Source organism: Otolemur garnettii, unplaced genomic scaffold, assembly GCF_000181295.1.
Source record: "Otolemur garnettii isolate 467f Iridium unplaced genomic scaffold, OtoGar3 scaffold00092, whole genome shotgun sequence".
Taxonomy (NCBI): domain Eukaryota; kingdom Metazoa; phylum Chordata; class Mammalia; order Primates; family Galagidae; genus Otolemur; species Otolemur garnettii.
Window position 1 is genome coordinate 2,259,425 of NW_003852487.1, and position 24,238 is coordinate 2,283,662.

The 24,238-nt window shown below is 37.9% G+C and overlaps 1 protein-coding gene and 1 non-coding gene across 2 annotated transcripts in view; one reads left to right on the forward strand and one right to left on the reverse strand.

Annotated features, from left to right (window-relative positions):
- The window catches only part of SDK1 (sidekick cell adhesion molecule 1), a 1,049,055-nt gene that overhangs the window by 343,014 nt on the left and 681,803 nt on the right, over positions 1–24,238 (reverse strand). The window lies entirely within an intron of this gene.
- LOC111727070 lies at positions 3,428–3,534 on the forward strand. Its single transcript, XR_002774702.1, has one exon. It is a non-coding gene; the product is annotated as a U6 spliceosomal RNA (small nuclear RNA).

A 24,238-nucleotide genomic window follows, 5' to 3' on the forward strand; every position in this document is an offset into this window, starting at 1 on the left:
TAGGAATAAAAAAGGTGATGATTTCAATATTAAGAAAGTAGGTGAGAGGAAAGCAACAAACAAGAACTTAGGAGTCTCCTCTCTCAAACCCTCTGACTGAAGACCTCACTTTGATCACCTATGGAGAGAGAGGATTATGCAAAATAATATTTAAGATTTCACTATGATTCTAATAAATATAATTTAAATAACTGTCATAGGAAAAGGACTTTGTAGTTAAAATAAAAGCCTTTATTTTTAAAATAACTGAATTTTTTTACTTTATTATGAATTAGAGTTTAAAAGATATTGTTTGATTTTGAGGGAGAAAATGCTCTCATTTAACAAAGGATACAGACATATTTGATTTTATTCACAAGCTCTTAAATGTGGAGATAGGGATATTATATATGCTTTAATAGGAGTAGATATAACTTAGAATAGTCTTTTCCCCCAAATGAATTAAATAATATGTCTCATTATTTAAAATATGTGTTTCTCTGTTCCAGCAAATTCACTTCTTTTTTTTTTTTTTTTGAGACACAGTCTCATTATGTCACCCTCGGTAGAGTACCATGGTGTCATAGTTCACAGCAACCTCAAGCTCTTTGGTTTAAATAACTCTCTTGCCTCAGCCTCCCAAATAGCTGGGACTACAGGCACTTGCCACAAATGCCCGGCTATTTTTTGTTGCTGTTGTCATTGTTGTTTAGCAGGCCCAGGCCAGGTTTGAACCTGCCAACTTTGGTGTATGTGGCTGGCGGTGTAACCACTGTGCTATGGCACAGAGCCCAAATTCACTTCTAAGAATGTATTCTACGAAAATAACTAAAGATATAAGGATTACGCAGTTCATTGTAGTTTGTTAGAAGTAATGTAAATTTTATTGGTGACTAAATAAATTTAGAAAGTCTATATATTGGCATTCTATGATGGAGTTATTTACTGTCATGGAAACATGGCTGTGATAGAGCCCTGGGATAAGAAAGTTCTAAAACATTGCCTTTAGTGTAATACCCATTCTTGTACCTATTTGTTTATTTTTACAGGAAGATGTTTACAATGATATACTTCCAAAGTTAACAGTGGTTAACTCTGTGTGATAGAATCACAGATGATTTTACATTTCTTTTTCATACCTTTTTTGTATTTTTTTTTCTATGCTTTTATAACCAAAATTAAAAGGGGGGAGATAATCTAAAGATTTTTATTGGGAATATAAATAAATATCTCCATTAGCTATAGTTCATATCTCCAATCAACTAAATAACTCTCCAAAAGATGTGATTCAAAGGTAGGCACACTGAACTATGAGGCAGAGAAGGAGCAGGCCCTTTCTCTCTTTGATATGTAACATCATAATAGCATCTACTTTCTGCTGAGGTCCTACTATATGCAAAAACCAGTGTACCTTGGTTAATCCATGCAAAGAACCAATGTACCTTGGTTAATCCTTACAACAATTCTGCAGGATGGAGATCATCATCCCCATGAGTGGAGGAAACTAAGACTCAGTGAGGCTGCCTTCCCTGTGCCCTGAAATACACAAGACAGGCCAATGCTTAGCTGTGACAGGTCTGAGTGGCTCAGAGCTAATGGCTCTTTTTGATGATCAGGCAGCCATTCTGATTAGTCAGACATTTATCCTGATTGAGTGGGGTCTGTTCATGGCCAGAATTGGAATCTTCTGTTTCTGAAGGTTGGTCTGTTAAGTGTAACTTTTCAGCTATTAATGCTTTTCATCTCTGAATCTAAGAATCAAAATTTATATATAACAAAAACAGGAGGGAGCAAAAATGTCCTTACCAAAAAAGTCTTTGCTTTAAGAAAAGAATGAAATATAATTCATTAAAAAAAATTATCTTGGGGACAACTGATAAAGCCTAAGAGAATTATATTAAAATGCTAAAATTTGGTGAATACAGCTCAACCTCTATAGCTCACCTCAATTATATAGACTTCAAAGGGAAGCAACAGAGCTTATCTTTTTTTTTTTTTTTTTTTGAGACAGAGCCTCAAGCTGTCCCCCTGGGCAGAGTGCCATGGCATTACAGCTCACAGCAACCTCCAACTCCTGGGCTCAAGCCTCCTGCCTCCGCCTCCCAAGTAGCTGGGACCACAGGCGCCCGCCACAACGCCCGGCTATTTTTTGGTTGCAGCCGTCATTGTTGTTTGGCGGGTCCGGGCTGGGGATTCGAACCCTCCACCTTAGGTGTACGCGGCTGGCGCCTTAGCCGGTTGAGCTATAGGCGCCGAGCCAACAGAGCTTATCTTGATTAAAAGTGCCACTATGTCAAAGGAAAAGACAATAAGTATCCATTCCTCTACAAAATACCTTTTATTTTGACACTTAAGAGCAACTCCAGTATTGTATTTTGAGTTTTGAAATCTGAAATGTGATTCCCAATATTTTAAACTCTATTTTAAGATGTTATGAGCTTCAAGGACTATCTAACTGTTCTTCTTTTCTTTTTTTTTTCCTACTTTTTTTTTTTGTGGAAACAAAGTGTCACTATGCTTATTGCTAAGGCTGGTCTCAAACACCTAGTCTTAAGCAATCCTCCCACCTCCCAAAGGGCTGGGATTATAAGTGTTAGCCATGACACTCAGCTGCTTTTACATTTTAAACTTATAAAAATAATACCCAGAGAAGAAAATACTTCCTGGAGCCAGTTACTAAAAGTATCTATTTCTTTAAAGGGAATGAACACTGATAAGATTTTAATATTGAATTCTTCTTGGCTTAGTGTTCTTAAGGAATTCAAATGACAGTTCCTTCTACGTTTCACAGTATAAGAGCTGTAAAACAGGATTGCAATATTAGATGTCAAAAACTTCTTTTGCAACATTTAGATGGTCGCAAATTCCAACCTAAAGGCAATTAGAGAAAAGGATACTGAAAAATAAAAACAAAACAAAAAAAACCCCCTGGAGATTGGAAGAAAAAAATTGAAGAAAGTTGTCAGAACACTGAGTGTTTGGCCTTTATCCCATCACCCCTCAATTCAATTGAGAAGGGCTGTAGGAGGACACTAGGAGAGTTTGGATATGTGTCCCTGGCAAGTTGGGGCAAAAGAATAGATAAGTGCCTGATTCATACAAGAGCAATTCTGATTAAAGTGCTTGGAGTAGAAGAGCTGCTGAGTGGAAAGCAACTATACTACCATTTATGGTGATGAGGCTGCCAAGGTGAAAGTTTCCCTTGAATCACGTAAGAGCTGATGTCTTTGACCTTGCTCTAGATGACTGCCAGGAGAGTGAGAGAATAAAGAAGTGGGAAGCATAGCAGGTGCAAGGGTCTAAAGAGGGGACATAAGGACCCAGCTTCTGGAGGAAGTGTACCTTACATATGAAAGGATCTGCAAGTGGAGAGTCCCCAGCACCCAAGGGGTATCAAGGAGAGAACATCATGGTTAAATACCTCTGCCAGTTCAAGAAAGTCCTGGTCGTGCTCGCTTCGGCAGCACATATACTAAAATTAGAACGATACAGAGAAGTTTAGCATGGCCCCTGTGCAAGTAAGACATGCAAATTTGTGAAGTGTTCCATATTAAAAAAAAAAAAAAAAAAAAGAAGAAGAAGAAAGTCCTGGTCAAGTAAACTTTCTGTCTTCTTCTGTTACACCCCTCCTTATACCCTACCTCTAGCCAGTCTTACCTACCTTATCCCTAAATCTCCAAAGTGGGAGAGTTCAGTAGAATCCATAGCTAGCTGGAAGAGCTAGAGAAGAAAGTGGGAAGGTGGGAAAGATAGTGGGAAAGAGAGGAGAAGCCAGCCATAACCCCTTTTCTCACTGCAGATAGCCAGCTTCGTCCAAGCTGCACAGGGAAGGAAAAACTAGCTTCAAGAGCATTTCCTCTAAGTGGAACCAGACAGTTTAATTTCTCAACTGGGGATTATCTTGGGTATTAAAGGGATTGAAGAACTGTTTATTTTTCTGAGAGTGACTTGAAAGGTAAATGGCAGAAATTGGCTAGTGTGAACTTACCTAGATGTAGAGAGCTGGAAAGAACATCACTCTCAGAATTACTACAAGAAAAACAGTGGACAAAGTGCAAACTAATGACTTCTTGAATCCGTCAGAGAACCAGAATTGCAGGGTAAATAATTAATCCAAAACCTAGACAATCCAGAAAGAGACTAGCACTTCCAGGGAGAAATAGACATAAGCACATATGCCTGTATTGGGCAGACACCCTGTACTCAATGTAAGCCCATAGGAAGATTCAGCTGAAGGTTTAATGAATCACTCCAGGTAAAGTGTAGGCTAGTGTGACTGTGCAAAGCTCTAGGGCCACACAGGACATAAAGGGATTAACAGCCTACAGTAGGGTTTTCCTCCAGGAACCCAATAGAGTGCTTCCAGGGTAGATCAATAAAGATCCTAACAAAGCTTCCCCACTGGGTGCTGGTGGAGGAAGGGAACAGCAGCCTCTGCTGAAACTCAGCCCAGATTCATCTCCCCGAAGTCCCTAGAAGAACAAAAGCCTTAGGGTGAAGGACCAAAAAATTCATAGACTTAAGGCATTTATAATTTTTCTTTTTCTTTCTTCTTCTTCTTCTTCTTTTTTCTTTTTTTGTAGAGGCGAAGTCTTGCTTTTGTTCAGGCTGGTCTCAAACTCCTGAACTCAAGCAATCCTCCTATTTCAGCCTCCCAAAGTACTAGGATTACAGGCCTGAGCCATGGCGCTCAGCCTAAAGCTATTTATTTTTAAATTATTACACCCTAAGTCCTACTTGTTCAATCTAACAGTTAAATTCTTGTTGAACACTTCTTTCATTCCTGATGGCCATCATCTTCCCCTGGAAATTGGTACATAAGGTCAGCTTCCTCAGCTTAAAAGGGGCAAAGAGCTATAAACATAATGAGAAGTGGCAATTATTTGATATATTAGAATAAATTTATAGAATTAGAGAGTTAAGTTAAATATATCAAAGACCTATAGAAACTATGGCCTATAGTTTATATCTTTATAGAGTCTTAAAAGCAAAGTATTATACAGCTTTCCATAAACTTTCCTGAGCGCTGACCAAGGTTTTGCATTAAAAAATAATATATTCTTAAATGTCTTTTATTATTTTGATCATTTTTACTTTTAATGATGCAATGACAGAACTCCATTTACACAGAACCTTTTGCACTACACTTAGATGGATGATCCAAAATAAATCCATGAAATTTTTAACTTGTAATACTCAGAGAACTATAAATACCAGATGGCATTTTTTTCAAATAAAACAATTTCAACAGCATTTTATTTTTCTTCCCTGTGGGAACAAAAGGAACCAATGTATTATTTGTTAAAGGTTGCAGGCGATGTGTTAGGTTGATTTTTAATTTATATGTACACTTTGGCCCCCTCTCCTTTTTGCTGGGCAGCAAGCCATTCCCATGTGCAGGTGACTGCCTGAGAGTGTCAACGTACTCCTCCAGGAAAGATCTCACAATCTTAAATGTCAAATTGTTAAAAACAGCACACCTGCATTGTCTGATTTGGAGGGAACATATATACCTGGCCTGTGGAAGCTGAGTACAGGAAGAGGGGGAACTGCTGGGTAGAGGTGAGCCTCTGCAGAGAGCCAGGAGCTGGCCCTGAAGTCCAGCCACCCTGCTTCCCTCTGGATTTGAGCCCTGGACTAAAATCTTAGAAAGAAGAAAAACACAACTTTGCCAAAATGAATGTTGGACTAGTTTTCACTTTTTTTTTTTTTTTTAAGAAATCTTCCACAGACAATGCTCTATAGCTAAGCAGAATCTTCCACACAAAATCATCAGAATCAGCTTTGTTTCTCCCGAATAAGAAATGCCAGTCGACTTCATGTTTCCCTTTTATGTTATTGTCTTCCAACAATGTAATGTCATAATTTACATTTTCTTATACAGAGCAATGCTATCATACACATCATTTATTCAGTTCAGAATATCAGACAACAAAAGCAAGTAATGTAAATGCTTCTTACTCAGAGGGCTGAAATGATGCCAAAGGAAACCCCTCTTTATAAACAGGAGGTTATAAATACATACCTATGAGGACAAGTTACACATAACTTATGTGCCCTCAGAGGTGTCCCTAGTTTATGAAAGAATACAATAAACAAGAGTGTATAGTGTATTTGCATTCATGCTGAAAGTCTAGACTGTTTATCAGGGTAATGTGCAGCATTAAACATTAGTAAATTCCTATGGAAGAAAATTATATAATACATAGAAGAACAGGGTTTGACCATTGTAGAGCAGTAGTAGAACATTATCTGGTTGTGAAGACACCCACAAATGTATTTTTTTGCTAACAGTAATGCAAATTATATTTTCAACAAAAATAGCAAACTTATTAACCAGATGTTACTCAGCAATATGTAAAGACAACTTTTATAAGATGGCTTTCTTTTCCATTTTTTTCTTTAATAAAGTCTAGTTCCTATGTATAAATAGTATTTATCTCATTCTGTCAAGAGTCTGCTTAATGGTATTTAATAATGACTGTGCTTCCCTGAGACAAATCCCCCCCTGCTCAGGTGACACCAGTCACTGGAATAAACTAAGCAGTACATTTTTCAGAATTGATGATTGGTAATAGGTTTGTTTATTGTTTATTAATAAATAATAGCACTCCTAATGGATAATAGGTGGTTATGTGATTGTCTTTCTTTCCAATTTAAAAAGCTGACCTGTGACTCATCAGTTTGGGGCATTTCTCCTGGACTTTACATGCCAAGAATTGCAATCCTTCATCATGGCTGCTGTATATACTGGGATTAACATTCTGCTAGATATTCAAACCAAAATTACTCTTGAGTTATAAAATAGAGTTTTTATGAGAAGTTTTATATAATCTGTGGACTCTGATCATCTCTAGGAAGATATAAAGGATAAGGAATGGTCTTCCAGAAATCATATTTATTTCTTCAGTGAAAGAAAAAAGAAAAAGAACACACTAATGCAGTAGAGAACCATGCATAGATAGCCAAGGAGTGATAGGTCAGAAATAAAACACATTATCATTCTAAAGAAAATTCTGATGTAACAAAAAATCACAGTATCCCAAAGCTAAAAAATAAACCAGAGATCAAAGTCATATTTTAAGTTTTAAAAAATGGTTTATTCAAAAGAATAATGGGTCCTCATTCCTACATTTTTATGTATCTTCACACCAAAGTAACCAAATTCTAATTTCTTAATGTGCTTGAGGAAAATATGCTATCAATTAAGAGTACATTGTTTCCTCTCTTGTGTTAAGAGGCCCTTTTTTTCCTTCAGCCAGTTTGAATTCACATCTTCAGATTAAGACTGAGGTCAATTTTTATTTCATTTGAATCCAACACAATAAAATCATGTTTTTAATGTATTTTACTGAACTTTAATTTCTCTTGGCTTTTCTGGCATCATTTGGAAAAATACAACTTTTCTGTTAGCACTAGGAATGAGGACCCATACCCTCACACACCAGCCACAACCCCCACCCCCATGTCCAGCCAGTTTGCTGTTAATTTGCCAGAGGGACAGAGAAGGAAGGAGAGTGCATCCCTCCAGCCTGAGGGATAGCAGGGAGACTGAGCTGAGGGCTGGGGACTGGAGGCCACATGCTCTCCTGGCAGCCCCGCTCCCAAGACCAAAGGGATCAAACTTTTCAGCATGGACATCAAAGTCCTTCACAGTTTGTCCTTTGCCTTTCTCTTACAATGTTCCTTCACTGTCACTGTCCTTAAACACAACATTTTGTTTTTGTGAACCAGGAACTGTTTTTTTTCCCCATTCTACTTAGCCTGGTTTCTGTATACCCCAAAGCAATGCTCAGTCTTTCTCTGTGGCCCATGGAGTCTGGGCTGAAGTAGGGAAATCAACAGCTTCCACAGAACTGTATGAAAACTGTGTGAGTACATGCATTGTTCTAGAAGCTGGGCCACAGCATTCATCTCATCCTGCCCTTCCCTCCATAGCTGCAACCCACCTACTCTAGTCTTTTCCCCCTAACACAACACATTCCTGCCTTCCTAAAGCCTGTGTAACTTGTTCTATATGCTGAAAAAAAAAATACTTGGCACCCTTTCATCATTCAAAGCATACATTGTTATCTGGAATAATCACAGCTCCGTGCTTGTTCACTTGCTTGTTAGCTGTCTTCCCCCACAGGAAGGAGAGCTCAGCAGAGCAGGATCATCTTTGTTCTGCTTGCCCCAGAATTCCCCAAGCTTGGAATAGCGCCTAGCCAGTGAGAGCTGCTCAGTCAATATCTGCTGAATTAATGAATACATGAGTGAATCAGTAATTCAGTACAGCTTGGGACCCAAGAAAGGCTCAGAATTGGTTATTATTGATGAAATAAATCAACCTCCCACTAATCAAAAGGACTTTATGTCATATATTTTAAAACATCTAAAAACCCAACTAATGAAATATATTCCTGTTTTATTCTGCCTTCCTTTGTATTTTGGTGACTCCTTTTCTTTTCAAATATGTCTCTGAATCTCCTTTTAGGTCTATTTATCACCTTGCTTACTTTTGCTCTCTTTGCTTTTCAAATATATATTCAAAGTTCACTTATGACTACAAGGGCTTCCTTTCCCTGTGAATCCCAAAATAATTTCTGGAAAGATGGTGGTAGAATTGTACTTGAGTTATACAATAGAAAAGCCATAAACTGACTTGGTTAAGAACTGAGGTGAAACAGTCACTTGGCTTCCAACTGGTGGCTGTTCTTTCATTTTTTTCTATAGGCAGAATTTTTCATAAATGGCATGTCATATGTCAAAAAAATCCCGAGCCTGTAGTCTTATTTCTTTCACATTCTCACATCCCTCCAAAGAGAGATGGATGAAATACCCTTTTCTTAACCACTTACTCTTTTAAGGCTCACCCCCACTTTCACTTCCTTCCAAGTATCGTGGCTTCTCCCCAGAGCCCCTGCTTTCAAAAACCCCACCCCCACTCTTCCCCTGCTACCCATTGTTGCTGTGTCTCAGGTGTGGGAGCCAAACTAATTAACTCAAGTCACAAGTCAAACTACCTCCTTTTGTTGTTTATTCAGGACAACAGGCCGCCATATACCAAGGACCTTATCATACCTAGGTGTTACAGCCCACATCCTGACCCTCCCCCTTCATCCCACTTGCCCCCTTGTGCACTAAGCCCACATCCTGGTCCCCCTCCCCTTCATCCCACTAGCCCCCTTGTGCACTCAGCCCACAGCCTGACTCCCTCCCCTTCATCCCACTAGCCCCCTTGTGCACTCAGCCAACATCCTGACCCCCTCCCCTTTTTGCACTCGCCACTCTACTCTGCACTCGCCCCACTTGCGACCTTTATCCCTTCCTTCTCATTCGCTCACCTGAGACAAAGAAGACTCTTCCCTGAGCCAATCAACCCTGAACATGACCAGTTTAGGACAGACATGGTTCACCTACCAATAGGGGAATGGGGTGGGATGGTCTAATGGGAGGGAAGAGGGGAAGGTATAAAGGGACTTTCTAAATAGTCTGTAAGGGCTGTTCCCGCTTTTTCTTAAAGGGCAGCCCAGGCTCTGAGCTTGAATGAATAAAACTCCTCAAGCCTTTGCAGCGATGTTCGGACTCTCAGAGTGGTGCTTGAATTGAGTCTGGGGGTTAATACAGGCAGGGATTCCCATAAATGTTATCTCCTTTATTCCCAAGCCCAGGGCCCATGACACACTCTGACTTTCTATTCCTGTCAATAAAACATGTGGAAGGACGCAGGGGCCTCAAGCCAAAGCAAAGAGGTTGGAGTGGCAGAAAGCAGAACAAAAGCACAGAAAATGCAGTCAAAGCTAGCTAGACCCTAAGATGACAGGGGTCAGAGATCAAGTTCAAATAGGGGTATGGGAGGCTGTTAAATACAGAGGATTGGACTTAGGATAAATGCTTTTTATCCACATCTCTTTTCTTCTTTGTGCAAAAAATCCACTATCATCACTCACTCTTTCTCTGTTCCCCTCATTCTTCCCCTTACTGTAGAAAGATGTGACTTAGCTAATTAGTGAATTTGGGGAAATGCACAGGTGTGTTTTTTCCTCTTTTCCTCTCCTGGACAGGCTACCCAGAGGTACAGTTGCTCTGCCCCATTCTGTACTCACAATGGCTGTCCAAGACTGAGTGGTAAGACTGAGTGGTAAGTTCAACTATGATTTTGGAGTAAGAAAACCAACTTTTCTGCAGATATTAACCTTATCTATAAAACCTGCATAATAGTTATAAAGACATTTAAAAAAAATTTTTTTTTTTGAGACAGAGTCTCTCTTGCCCAGGCTAGTGCCATGGCATTGGCAGCCACTGCAACTTCAAAGTCCTGTGTCCAAGTGAGTCTCCTTCCTAAACTTCCCGAGTAGCAGGGACTATAGGAGTGTGCCACCACATCTGGCTAACATTTTCTATTTTTTAAGTAAAGACAGGAGTCCTGCTCTTGCTCAGGCTGGTCTTGAACTCCTGAACTCAAATGATCCTCCTCCCTAAACCTTCTAGAGTGCTAGGATTACAGGCATGAGCCCCTGCACCTGACCTAAAGACAATATTTTAACTTCCTATCTGCCTTACCCTTTTTTCTTACTGGGCATGAAAGAGAGGGTACGCTTTATCCACTTTCTCAAACCATAACAATGGCCAACATGTATTTCCTTCTTTATTGGAGGACAAAAACCCCACTAAAATGACAGCAAAAGACTCTTAAAAAACTACTTGGCTATCATTATAAAATAAACAGAAGAAGAAATACAGCTTCTTAGAGATTACTACAAATTTTTGGAAGAAAGAAGCTGATGGGAAGAGAGGAAATTATAATACAAGTGCCTGTTTTAACAGATACCTTAAAAAAATTAGGCAATTTATATTGTGGAACAGAGAAAAAAGGCAGGCCTTACAGACTGCTGGTACCACAAAAGTTCTTATAAAGCTTGAGGATGAAATGGAGGACTATGCCCATCTGTACACAGAACTCCTGGCAGCCCTGCCCAAGTTTGCAAAAAACAATTTCTTTTCCACATGTAAAAATACTAGAAGTAAGCAAGTTCCAGGCAGAGTTATATTAAAAGCGGACCAACCAATCACTATTCACTCATTAGAATAATCATGAAAACAAAGGGCAAAAAACTGTTGGTGAGGAAGTAGAGAAACTGGAACCCATGTGTACGGTTGGTAAAAGCATGACGTGGTACAGCTGCTGTGGAAAACAGTATGATGCTTCTTCAAAAGGTTAAACATATAGTTACCATATAACCCAGCAATTCCACTCCTAGGTATACACTCAAAGGAACCGAAAACAGGGACTCAACGAGATATATGTATACACATTTTCACAGCAGCATTATTCACAACAGCCAGAATGTGGTAGTAATCCAAATGTCCATCAGTGGATGAACAGAAAAGCAAAATGTGATCTAGCCATACAACAGAATATTATTCATCCTTAAAAGGAATGAAGTTCTGATATATACGGATGAATCTTGAAAGCATTATGATAGGCAAAAGAAGCCCAACACAAAAGGTCAAATATTGTGTAATCCACTTATACGAGGTACCCAGAGTAGTTGTAGTCACAGAGATAGAAAGTAGAATGAAAGACATGGGAGGAAGAAGAGAGATGATAGGAAGTCATACATAATGTGGCTGAGTTTCTGCTTGGGATGATGAGAAAGTCTTGGAAATGGAGATGATAGTTGTACAACAATGTGACTATACTTAATGCTAATAATTGTACACTCAAAAAAAGCTAAGATGGTAATATTTATGTCATATATACTTACCATAATTTTTTAAAAAAGAGTCAGCCAGGCAATGGGGTGCCAATCTCAAAGGGGGTACTAAGACCTCAATGAAAATGCTGAGAAGAAAAGTTCTGCTAGAACTCCTCTCACTCTTTTTCCCCTCTTCCCCCTCACTATTCTCTACTCTCCCTCTCTCTCTCTTCTCTTCCCCACTCTTTCCTCATCTCTCTCCCCTCTTCTATTTTCTCTCTTCTCTCCTCTTTTTCTCTCCTCCTTGGTGCTTCTCTGCAGCCTCCCTCCCCCACCAATAAAGACCTTTCATACAAAAAAAAAAAAAAAAAAAGAACTCCTCTCAGAGAAAGTTCTCTGATAAGTCACCTGGTGGAGAAGCAAGGAACCCAGAAGACATGCATGAGTACCTATTCCTGGTACTCCTCCTAAAGAGTTTGGATCATTTTGCAGCCCAGAATATTCTAGTTTGGGATAGAAGTGAATGGCTCGGGATGATGGAAAACAGGCTGCAGTTCTCTGCCCATTGTGTAAGTAGTTCTGGAATATGGAGATAAGAGAAACTAGTAACTCAAACTCAAGATTTCTCAGGAAAAGGCTGACACTTCAAGTGAAAATAAGGAAAAGACTGAATGAAAGTCACTGATTATTCCAGTTTGCCTAACAACCTAACAAATAATTCATATAACCACCTTTTCCAAATCAAGAATTAGGATGCATTATCTGAGAATCTTTCTGATTCGTAAATATGAAAAAGTCTGACAAAGTTACAAAAATTAACTTTAGTTATGCATTTAACACAGCCTTTACCAAAGTGAATAAATTATCAAAAATGATTCTATTCCAAAAAGATTGGGTCACCATACCCTAACAACAGAGACTGAGATTGCACTAGCCTGAAAATGCTGTTTAAATCAGAGGTTTGTCAACGTTGGCTGTTGACTGAAATCACCTAGGGAGCTTTAAAAAGTACTAGTGCTTGGCTTCCTCCCCCAGACATTCTGATAAAATTGGTCTGGGTGGTTCTGGGATTTTCCAAAGCTCCCCACATGGTTCTAATATGCAGCCACTATGGAGAGCTGGTCTAAATAAAGGAAACCAATTTCCTAATCATTGCATAAGTAGATGTAATTCAAATGAGATGTTTGTGCAGGAAACTCCCACCACCACTGGCAAGGAAATTTTTCAAACCTCTCTCTCAAAAACATTTATACAAAATAATAGCCAGAAGCCTTTGTTTGATGCTGGGTCACTTAAAGCGTGATAACTGGAGTCTCTGGGACACTAAGTAGGTCTGTGTGCAGGAGACCCAGTAGCCACACTGGCCTCCTGCATGCCAGCTGCTGGGTTGTTTTCCACAGAACACACCTACCTTCACATTGGGACAGATAAACACAAACTCTTCTAATTCAGTAATCAGGACAGATAATTGCATCCTCTTAATTGTTTTCTTTTTTCAGCTTAGGTTCACATTGATGGGAGATGGTAAAATTAGTCCACAAGCCATGTGAAGTTTGTTACTTTGCTGATTAAAGCCTTAATTGATTCAGAATGTTTTACAAATCAATCTCTGTGAATTACTTCAGGCTCAGGAAGGCGGCTTATAAAGAAGTGTTAGTTCCAAATAAGGTTCTGAATGTGCACCAAGTTAACAGACATTCCTTCTGGTGAAGACATTCAGGTTCTCCACAGTATGGAAATGAGTCTTGCTTTCTCCCATTTGTGTTCAAATTACTCATTTCATTTCTTTTTGGTGGCACCCAGCAGCAGGGGGTCAGCTAAAACTCCTCAGTTTGAAGCACACAATCACTCCCTAAACCCAAAGATGCCTGCACAGTGTCTGATACCCTCATGTAGGCACTAGAATAATCAAGTACAGAAGATGCTCCTATTTTACGAAGATATCAATGAAACTACAAGTGAATTTTGTTTAAGCGAGTAGGACTTAAATAACTACTGGAAAGCATATTTGACCAGCATCTGCTCTGATATTTACCCATAAGATCTGCCCTTTATGCATAATACTGCATTCTAGATATATAGCACGTTAATGAATCATCCTGATGCAGAACATTGTGACTGTTTCCAGTGGACCCTAGTACAAATATCCTTAATCTCCTGGTAGTTGAGCAACTATTTCACAGAGCAGTTGGTTAAAGGCTTACAGAGCTTAGAGATTTATCATTAATGGATATCACCAAAGTACTCCCCCAAATGGCTGAGTTATTTCATACATCAATTGCATTTTGAAAATTCTGCTATCCTTTTACCCTACCCAACACCTGATTTTATTAAACTTCATAAATCTTTGACATTTGGAATGAAATTTTGTATTTGAAAATGTGGGAAATTCAATAGTATACAATAGTAGTACACTCCTACATTAACAGTGAGTTTGACCAGATTTTCATAAATTTACTGGGAATATTTATTCATCTTCTGTCAACTGCCTTGTCACATCCTTTGCCCAACTTTTTTTTATTGAGTTACCTTTTTTCATACTGATTACCTCTAAATTATTAAGCCTCTGTAGATATTTTCTTCCAGCCTGTCTCTTGTTTCTATTTTGTTTACAGGGTTTTTGTTAACCAAAAGGTTTTAAATTCTGATGCAATAAAGTATTTCCATCAGTTCTTTTATTGCTTTAGAATTATATTTCTTCAAAAGGTCTTTTCCACACCAATATTTCCTAATGATTTACAGTTTTATTTATAAGCATATGGCTGGCACCCCCACTATAATTGTAATTGATCTAATAAGACAAAAGGGAAGGAATGTTTATGGTGTGACTTTGTCACTTGATAGCATAACAAGGAAGCATGGAGCCCAACCTGCCACCAGCAATCGTCTTGATTTGGGATAAAATCACAAAGATGAGAAAAGTCAGGTCTTTGATGACATTGTGAGCCATACCAAGCACCTGTGTTGCCCTTAGGCTTTATGTGTGGTAATAAGTGATGTTACTTGAAAACCAGTTTGAGATGAGATTTTCTATAACTGCGGTTCAAGGCACCTACTTGATAAGTGGATTTCACTATCAAAGAAATGCACCATGCAATGACAGCCTCAGGTCATGAACAAAGGTCCTAGAGAATGAGACACCATGAGAAGACGCCTCTGTGGAAGCAACCTCTACCTCAGCCATCCACTGAAAGACAAGCTTCTCAGCTGAGCACTTTCCCAATTCATGACCTACAAAATCTTGAGCAAAAAGGAAAAAACAAAGTTGTTTTAAACAACTAGATTCTGGGGTAGTTGTTACACCAGATGACCAAAAATAATATGTATGTTCATTCCTATTCCAATATCACAAATGTATTACTTTATAATATGCTTTGACTCCTAATAGAGAAATTCTTCTCTATTTTTCTTCCCTTTAAAGTCTGTATTGAGACTTGTGCTTCCCAGATGATACAGACACTTTTCCCAATTCTTCCTCCTGAGTACAACTAAAAACCGTGGGCTTTACATATAAAGCAAACATAATACGACTTTGAAAGGTGGGTGAAACATTCTTCTGGAAATTTTTCTACACTCTATCCTCATCTTTTTTCTCTAGAGAGGAAGTGAAGAGATTGATGTGATTTTTTTCTAGATATTTTTAAATTAATCAATTGTATTAGACATTAGATATTATTAGATACATTGTATCTAATACAATGGATTAGATAAGGATAATGAAGTAGATTTCTAGATGGAGGCTATACCTCCAAAAATGTATTTTTCTGTAAAAGTATGTTGTACATATAGAATGATATAATTTTTTTATATTTTACTAAGGCATATTAGGCCATTTCATTATTAAGGTTTCCATAGCAATTTTAGAATTAATTTGACAAATTTCATGATTTACTGAATTGGAGACAGTTGATATCTTTATATAATTGAGTCTTTCCATCCATGTGTATGGTTTATCACTCCATTTGTTCCTTTTTTTTTTCTTTGAGACAGTCTCATTTTATCACCCTTGGTAGAGTGCTGTGGCATCACAGATCACAGCAACCTCAAGCTCGTGGGCTCAATCAATCCCCTTGCCTCAGCCTCCCAAGTAGCTGGGACTATAGGTGCCCACCACAACACTGGGCTGTTTAAGAGACGGGATATCATTTTTGCTCAGGTTGGTCTTGAACTCCTGAGCCCAGGTGATCCACACTCCTTGGCCTCCCAGAGCGCTAGAATTATAGGTGTGAGCCACTGTGCCCGGCCTCAATTGTTCCTTTTCAAAAATATTTTTCAGTAAAGTCCTTCAGATTCTTGTATTATTTCTCACTGGGATTATTAAAAAATATTTAAAAGTTTAGCTTGCTATAGTGAAAGGAATACTCTTATTTTTATAGCATTTCTATTATATTTTTCTAAATTGTTATTCCTGATTAATAGAAAAAGTTAATTTTTTTCCATGTCGATCTTATATCCAACAATCTTTCAGAACTCTCAGAAATCCTACTAGTCAATTACCATAGGGTTACTATGTAAGCAATCACATTACCTGAAATAATGGCACTCCAGTCTCTTTCTAATATCTATACCTCTTTCTTTTCTGTTTCTTTCCTCTTTCTCTTCTCTTCCCTCCCCTTCCTGCTTCTTTTTCATTTCTGTCCTATTGTATTTACTTTGTTCTCAGTGCAATAGCAGACATCTTTGCCCAGATACAGACTTTAAACTTAATGCTTCTAATAATTTACCATTAAGTTATTTCCAGTAGATTATTATTAGATATATGCTCTGTAGTTAATTTATTTTATTCTACACTCAAGTGGCTACGAGTAATTTTTTCAATGAACAGGAATAGATTTTTTTCATAGTGTAATTCTGTATCATCCTTACATTTTGAAGGATTCAATCTACTTGGTGATGGTATTTTCTTGGTAGATCCTTCTCTTTTTGACATGAAATGTCCCTTTATATCTATTTTAATATGGTTTTCCTTGAATTCTGATTTTTATTACATTAATATTGCTAAGCCTAATTGACATAATTAATATTTGTCTGATATGTGTTTACACATTTTCATTTCAACCCATGTCATTAGAAGTTTTAAACCCTGTAAACAGCATATAACGTAGCCGGGTTTTTTTTTTTTAAACACTTTTTGAAAGGTTCTATTTTTCAGAGGTGTTATAAGTTAGTTACATTAGTTTAAATTACTCACATTTACTGAGATTACTAATCTGTTTGGACTGTTCTGAAATCTTTTTTATGTATTAGGTTCTTTTTTTTTTCAATCCTCTTTTCCTGTCTTGTCTTGGATTAATCAGATTTACTCCATTATTTTTTTCTCCAGTGGGTTGGAAGCTATGAATGTAATTTCTATTCTTTCATGGGCTATCATTAAATGTTTAACATTTACTTAAACTTCCTTCATATCTGGACTTCATCAGTTGGTATATCCTTCTCCTGAACAAGAGAACAAAACTGGTAAGCTTTTCCCTCATTCCTTCCCTCCTCCTCCTCTCTGTTTCCTCAGCCTCCCAGAATCTCTGATTGTTGCTAATTCTTAGAATAAACATTATTTAGATTTAAGAGTAAGTTTCAGCAAATTCTTTGTTATTTCTTCATTTATATGTAGTCTTCTTACTGCTGGAGTAGATCACTTATTAATTCTCTCAAGCTCTTAGTTGGCAAATTTCTAAGACCTGGAATGTCTGAAAAAAATTTAATGTCTTTATTTCATTTTGCTCTTGAAAGAGAGCATAGAGTGCTACATTCTAAGATTTTCCTTTACAACCTTGACTAAAAAATCCCTCCCCCAACCCCACCAACCAGAATCCTTTAAGATACTGTGTTGGAAGTTTAATATTTGTTTCTGTTTTATTGGCACCCAATGACCTCTTTAGTTTGACTTTCTTCAGTTACAGAAAACTGCCTAGGATTTCTTTGCACACCACCTCCCCCACATTCCCTTATTATGCAACTTCTGTTATTAGATGGACGTTTGCACAGCTGACTCTATATGATGTATCCCTTAACTGTTTTGTACATACCTCTCCTAGTCTGTTTGTGATACATTCTAGGAGAATTACTAAGTTTGTTCTCCAGTTGTCACTACTTTTGCCTTTAATTTATTAAATTTTTATTTTAACAATCAGTGTTTAATTTCAGTGTCTCCAGTTTATGGATGCAATATGTTCTTGCATTATTTCTGAAATAATAAATGTATCTTATCTGTGGTTCTTTTTCACATTCTCTCTTTAATATTTCCTTACATAAATATTCTTTGCTGGAGCTTGGCACCTGTAGCACAGTGGTTATGCTGCCAGCCACATGCACCAAGGCTGGCGGGTTGGAGCCCGGCCTGGGCCAGCTAAACAACAAAGACAATTGCAACAAGAAAATAGCCGGGTGTTGTGCTAGGTGCCTGTAGTCCCAGCTACTTGGGAGGCTGAGGCAAGAGAACTGCTTAAGCCCAAGAGTTTCAGGTTACTGTGAGCTGTGATGCCACAGCACTCTACCCAGGGCAACATAGTGAGACTCTGTCTCAATAAATAAATAAATAAATAAATAATAAATATTCTTTGTTAGCTGAGTGTCCCTCATGATGTTGGCATTTCCTAGCTGTCTGGTGGTTCTCATGCTCATGTTTTCCACTGAAACTTCATGTAAGAAATCTATGGAGTCTATCCCTTGCAATGAGAGAGGGAGAATAAGCTGCTTGGTCAGGGTGCTTATCTAGATAACCTTTTGGAGCAAGTGCTCTCTTTTCCACCTACCTCACTAGAGAATTTACCTCTCTCTTTGACCTAAATCCTAATACTCACAGCTCTCACCTGTGAACGATGCAGCTGTGGCCAGGGCAGGAGGGAATAAAGAAATACAGTGTATGAAGAATACTGCTGATGGAGAGTCAACACTCTGTCACCCTGCATTTGTACATACATCTTGCTCCTACTGTATTTAATTGCAAAAGTTTTCCAAGACAGCTTTAATATTAGAAGTCTCTCGATTAAACACATGCACAATAATTTTAAAACATAAGACTAGATTATGGTGTCCTCAAGAACAATTAAGTTCGATGCCCTCAGAAATTGTTGAGTAAATGAACAAACTCTAGAATTTACACTCAGGAAGACAAATTGTTTCCAAGATTATTCTGAACATTGGCCTGCTTTGCATCATCACAAAAGTCAGTATGCAAGCGACCCTGGAACAACACAGGCCTGATGAACTGCACAGGTCCACTTGCCCTCTTTGGTTTTTTCAACTGAAAACATATGTTAGTTTTTTTCAGCAAAACACAAATAGAAAACATATGTTCACATATGCAAAACCCACAACTTTTCTTATATGTGGGTTCCATAGGGATGACCAACTGTCGGTCAGATTTGGTATAGGGGTGTGGAGGGTGGTCCTGGAACCAATCCCTAGTGCCTGCTGAGGGATGACTGCACATATTTGGCATCATCTAAATGACAAATGCTCCCTTAGGCACAGTGTTAGGGAGAAGACAGAACTAATTAGTTTAGCCACAAGGTAGCATTCTGTACTTATATGAGATGATTATCACAGAAAGACTCTGGGGGTGGGTAACTATTATGACAAAGGTATATGGTGGTATTTAAATATTAAAGAAATATATCTTTCCTTCTTGAAATAGCCTATTTTAAAACAAAATTTTAAGAGAAAGATTTTAAACAAATAGTACCTCTCTCACCTTTTATAACATTAGCAGTGGTGATGACTGATGACAGCCCTGCATCCACTGCAGCTCACCTGCCTCTCCCTTCAAGGACCTGGTCCCACCCATCACTCTGGGCTGGCTGGGCTTTCATACTGCCACAGATATCAGCTGGAACTATTTTTAAAATCAAAATTTCAAAATCACTTAAAGAATCCCAAATGAAAACAAGACTAGACCCACATTCTTGTCCATAGCTCACCCTTCACGTGAAGGGCAGCAAGGATTGGCCTGTAATTTGGTTTTCTACAAAGTGGCTCTGTCAAAAGCAGACCTCCAATGCAAAGTATCCTTTTTTCTCTGTTGTTCACTAACTCAACTTTAGCTCTACTAGTAATCTCTCAATGCACCAGCAGCATTAAACAGTGTAGAACACACTTCAAACATATTTTTCCTATTAGGAACACATTTTTGTCTTATTTGTCAAAATCTGTTAGAGGTATGAGAATATACTACTATTATTTATAGATCACATTCTTTAATAATAACACTTTAAATCTTATTTTTCTTCCTGTGGGGATATCTGAAGCTATTCAGCCATTTAGTTTCAATGTCCCCAGAGGTGGGGAACATGTAGCCTTTCAAATCCTTAAGTGTGGCCTTTTGTAAAAATTGGATTCCATCAAAAGGTTGAACTTAGGGATCTAGCAGGCCACATGTGGCCTTAAAGCTGCAGATTCCTCACCTCTGGATTCTTTTCTAAAGGCCATTTCTTCTGGGTTCAACTGCATCTCTACCCGTCTTTCCATCTTCACCCGGAAAGTTTACTGGTGAACTCTACAAAATCACTGAAAGGCTTTCCCATATATCACACATACCAGCTGCCTAATGCCAGCAAATGCTACCTAGTGAGTAAGGCGTTTCTTAAAAATACACATCTTCAAAACACCTACATGATTGGCAAGTTTCCCATAAAAGATATGACTGATATCAATTATGAGTCCCTTGAAATTAGCATTTCCAAAATATAGCCCCATAAAAGGGAAACCTCATGACAAAACAAGGACATAAACACATAATAAAAGAAGAATATTATGCTTCTATCGTTATGGAAATATTAAGCATAAATTATTTTAACTGAGACTTTAAATATGTTAAGTACATTATTAACATGAAGCAGAAATTAAATATCAGGTTCTAAGAAATATGAAAATGGGATAATTCCTTCATTAAAATGTTAATATTACCAAATAATTCAATTTAAAAAAGACTATATCATGTCGTCAAGAAAGACATTATCTCTAAAAGCTAATTATTCAGGGTAGATAGCATCTCTCTCTGCTTTTAACAAGCTTTAAACGAATTTTAATAAAATGATAATTTTTACTCTAACAAGTGAAAATGCCAACATTCATTGTATAATTTTGAATTACTAATCATGCACATGTGGGATTTTTTAGTTGGTCCATTGCATTTGGTTAAGAACTTAGACAAGTCTTAGAAACTAAAAAAAAGGTGTCTTATTTTTTTCATTTGCGATCATAATAATTAAAATAAGTAACACTTTACTGCTATACATCAAGCACTCTTGCACATGCTTTCTATGTATTTATTTAGTACTTATCAGTGTTCCTATGAGAGAAGTAGGCTTGCTACTTCCCTTTGACAGATGAGGAATGGGAAGGAGGGAAGAAGGTTCTAGGACTTGAAAAAAGCCACACACAGTGAGTGGTGGAAAGTCGCCCCTTCCCAGAGCTGGAGCTCTTCACCCTCCTAACTTGCTTTTGACATAGAATAGCAATGTGGAGGGAAGTAACTTGTAAATATAAAATGATTATATATTATATTTTGACTTGTTACACAATATCCAAGAAACACTACAAGCTTCCAATCCTTTCTCAACTTGTGAATTATTGGTCATTTCAGCTTGTGAAAATGCATATTATTGTTCCAAACTTCTGAATTCTCTTTCTAGTAAAGCTAATATTTTATTGTGGTGCCAAGCACCGCCTTCATAATTAAGGGTCTATCAGCTTTTCTATCATGAATTCCCTATGTGAGCTTTGGAACAGGTTTTTAAAAAAGATCTATTTATGATTTTTGAAAGTTATATAGATAGGTACAATAACATGAAAAGAAACAAATGATACCGCTATCCAAAGACTATATGTTGTAACACAGGTAATGGCCAGTTATCAGCAACAATCCAATCTACTATCAAAATATGCAGCCGTCTCAAAATCATCCATCAAGATGCATTCCACATCCTACTCTAAATTGAAATTCACTAGTCTGTACAAGGTTCAAAAGATCTTCCAAATTCATATTTTCTTGCAATAGTCTCTGAAGTCAAAAATTACCCTTTCAACCAATCAATATAATACTGAACTATTTAAATAATTTTTCCACAAAAATTATCTTTCTAAAAACTAATCAATTTTACCACAAATATCCACGAAGTTTAAATTCTTGGCATCTAAAATTATAAAACTTACATTCCAAATTCTGTATTGTGCATTGTGCTTGACCCAAGGACACAAAGTAAAAAAGGGGATGTTGCCTGGAAAGGCGCTCCAACCATAGCATGAAAGACAGGTGCACCAAGACCAATAAGCATGATGGCAGAGGCCTGAATGAGCCAGGAGGAGTGGATACGATTCAACAGAAGAGGTGATGTTGGGACCATCTTGAAGATGTGTGTGCAGAAATAAGGACAAAAGGCATTCCAGCCCAGGGTATTTGTTCAGAGAATAGCCCAGCAGGGGAGGGGATGCATTAATTTGGGGAAAAGGGAAAGCTAACAGAGAAATTTGGGATGAAAAAATGAAACCCTAAATACAGTCTGGGAATATGGGTGGGAATAAATGCCAGGCCAGAGAGTGAAGATTTCATTCTCTGAGCCAGCCAAAAGTCCTAGAGAAGGAAAATGGTATGTTTAGAAAGAGGACTCTACTGTAATTACTGAAAGTGGCCTGGGGTGGTGGCATTCACACTGTGGTACCTGTTCTACTGAGGTTAAGTGTGTTCATTACAGACTTTACAAACACCGGCAATTTTAAGGGAATTAACTTCCAGATATTCAATTTCTATGTGTCCTCTTTCCTAAACCTGCCCAAGAATCCTCAACTCCAGGTTCTCCCTATCACCTTCCTGTTCATAACGATCCTCCTACATTAAAGAGGAAAGCATACTTCTCACTGTCCTGAATCTTAAGGACTTACCACCTTGAATAGGCACCTTGAATAAAATATGAGAAAGTGCTGAAGATGTTTATAGAGTTCCAGATAAAAGGCTTTTGGATAAAATCCTTCAGGGTACCAAAACAAAGGAACAATTTAAATTCCTTTCATCAGGGCACCAACACATAAATGTCCTTGAATCCATCTCATTAAAAGATGCAGTCCTGATTAAAATTTTATAGGTTTAATAATTATTTATGAAATTTATAATATGGCATTCTGATCAAATGTGTCCTAAAATTATCACAGTAATAGCTCAATACATAATATTTAAACACACAGTTTATGGTCATTGGAAATAAAAAACAAATTTCAAATACTATTTATATACATATGCAAGTGTGCACATGTATATTTGTGTATATGCATGAATATATGTATATATGTTGCAGGGAAGAATGATAGTGTAATCAATAAGAGTTTCTCATACATATGTTAGGATGCAATTCTGTGGGGGGGAGGGGGAAGCACAGTGCAAATGTACCAGCACCATTTCCAACTGTTGAAGAAAATATTTCCTTATACTTTGAAAATAAACGATGGTATCATTTAATAGATATTCTAGTTACTCCATTCAGAAGAATGATGTAATAGTTTTATTTTTAAAAGTCAATACTTAAATATTCTTTGCAACTATTTATATGTATGAAAAATTTTAACATACTTTTTAAAATGTATAAGGGACTACCTGGCTTTCAAAATTTCTTTCAGGAGGAACAGTAGCAAAAACATCAGAAGACAGTGGCAATAAGAAAACAGTACGGTGTGAGAGGCACACAAGAGGGTGAGAGACTGGGCTTTGATGTTGCACATACCTGCTTCCAATCCTGGTTCTGCCACTTATTAGTCTTGTGGCTATGGCCACAAGTAGTCTCCTCAAGGAAATAGCTACCTCAGTGTAGCAATTATAGGCCCTAGTAAATACTAAGTAAAATTACTATTATTTCAAAAATAGAATTTGGGAACTTAATTGAAGAGGGGAAGAATTTCAGGCAATTCTATGGTTTCTAGTTTTATGATGATCAAGCTGATAGTGAAAGAGGCATTGATCTGGGCAAGAAATAATGAATTTTATTATGTAGATGTTGAGTCCGTGGGACTTCTAGTCAGAAGGGGACTATGTGAGTTCCAGAAGTAAAGCTCAAAATCACAAAAGCAGATTTGGAGGTTTCAGACATACATGAGAGATGTGAACAGAAAAGAGGTGCAAGGCTTGGGAAGCTCCCAACAGAAGGTATAATGGCAAGGCAGAGAAGAAAGAATCACAAAGACCCTGGGCAAGAGCTGTCAGAGACTAGAAAACCCTAGAAACTGGGGGATGCAAAGAGGATGGCCAGCCTTTCAGGAGGGCAGAGGAGGTGAGGACCTACAGAGTCTCCCAAATATGGAGATGAGCAGGTCACCTTTTACCTGCTGATGGCAGTTCCAGTGGGAACCAGACAAGAAGTAGCCATAATTTCAGCAGAGTAAAGAGGATCACAGAGGGGGTAGCAGAGGCTGCCACTGTCCCCTATGGCAGGGAAAAGGGACACAGGGATGTCTCTCTATAGGAGCCTAGGCAAAGGGCTGAGTATGCCTACAGAGTTCTAATGAAGGCAGGGGAGAAGGGAGAAAATAGAGCCAAGTATGTGGAGAAGATGAGTTCCCAGAAGCACAGGAAGGTTAAGGATTGAAAAGGAGCAGCA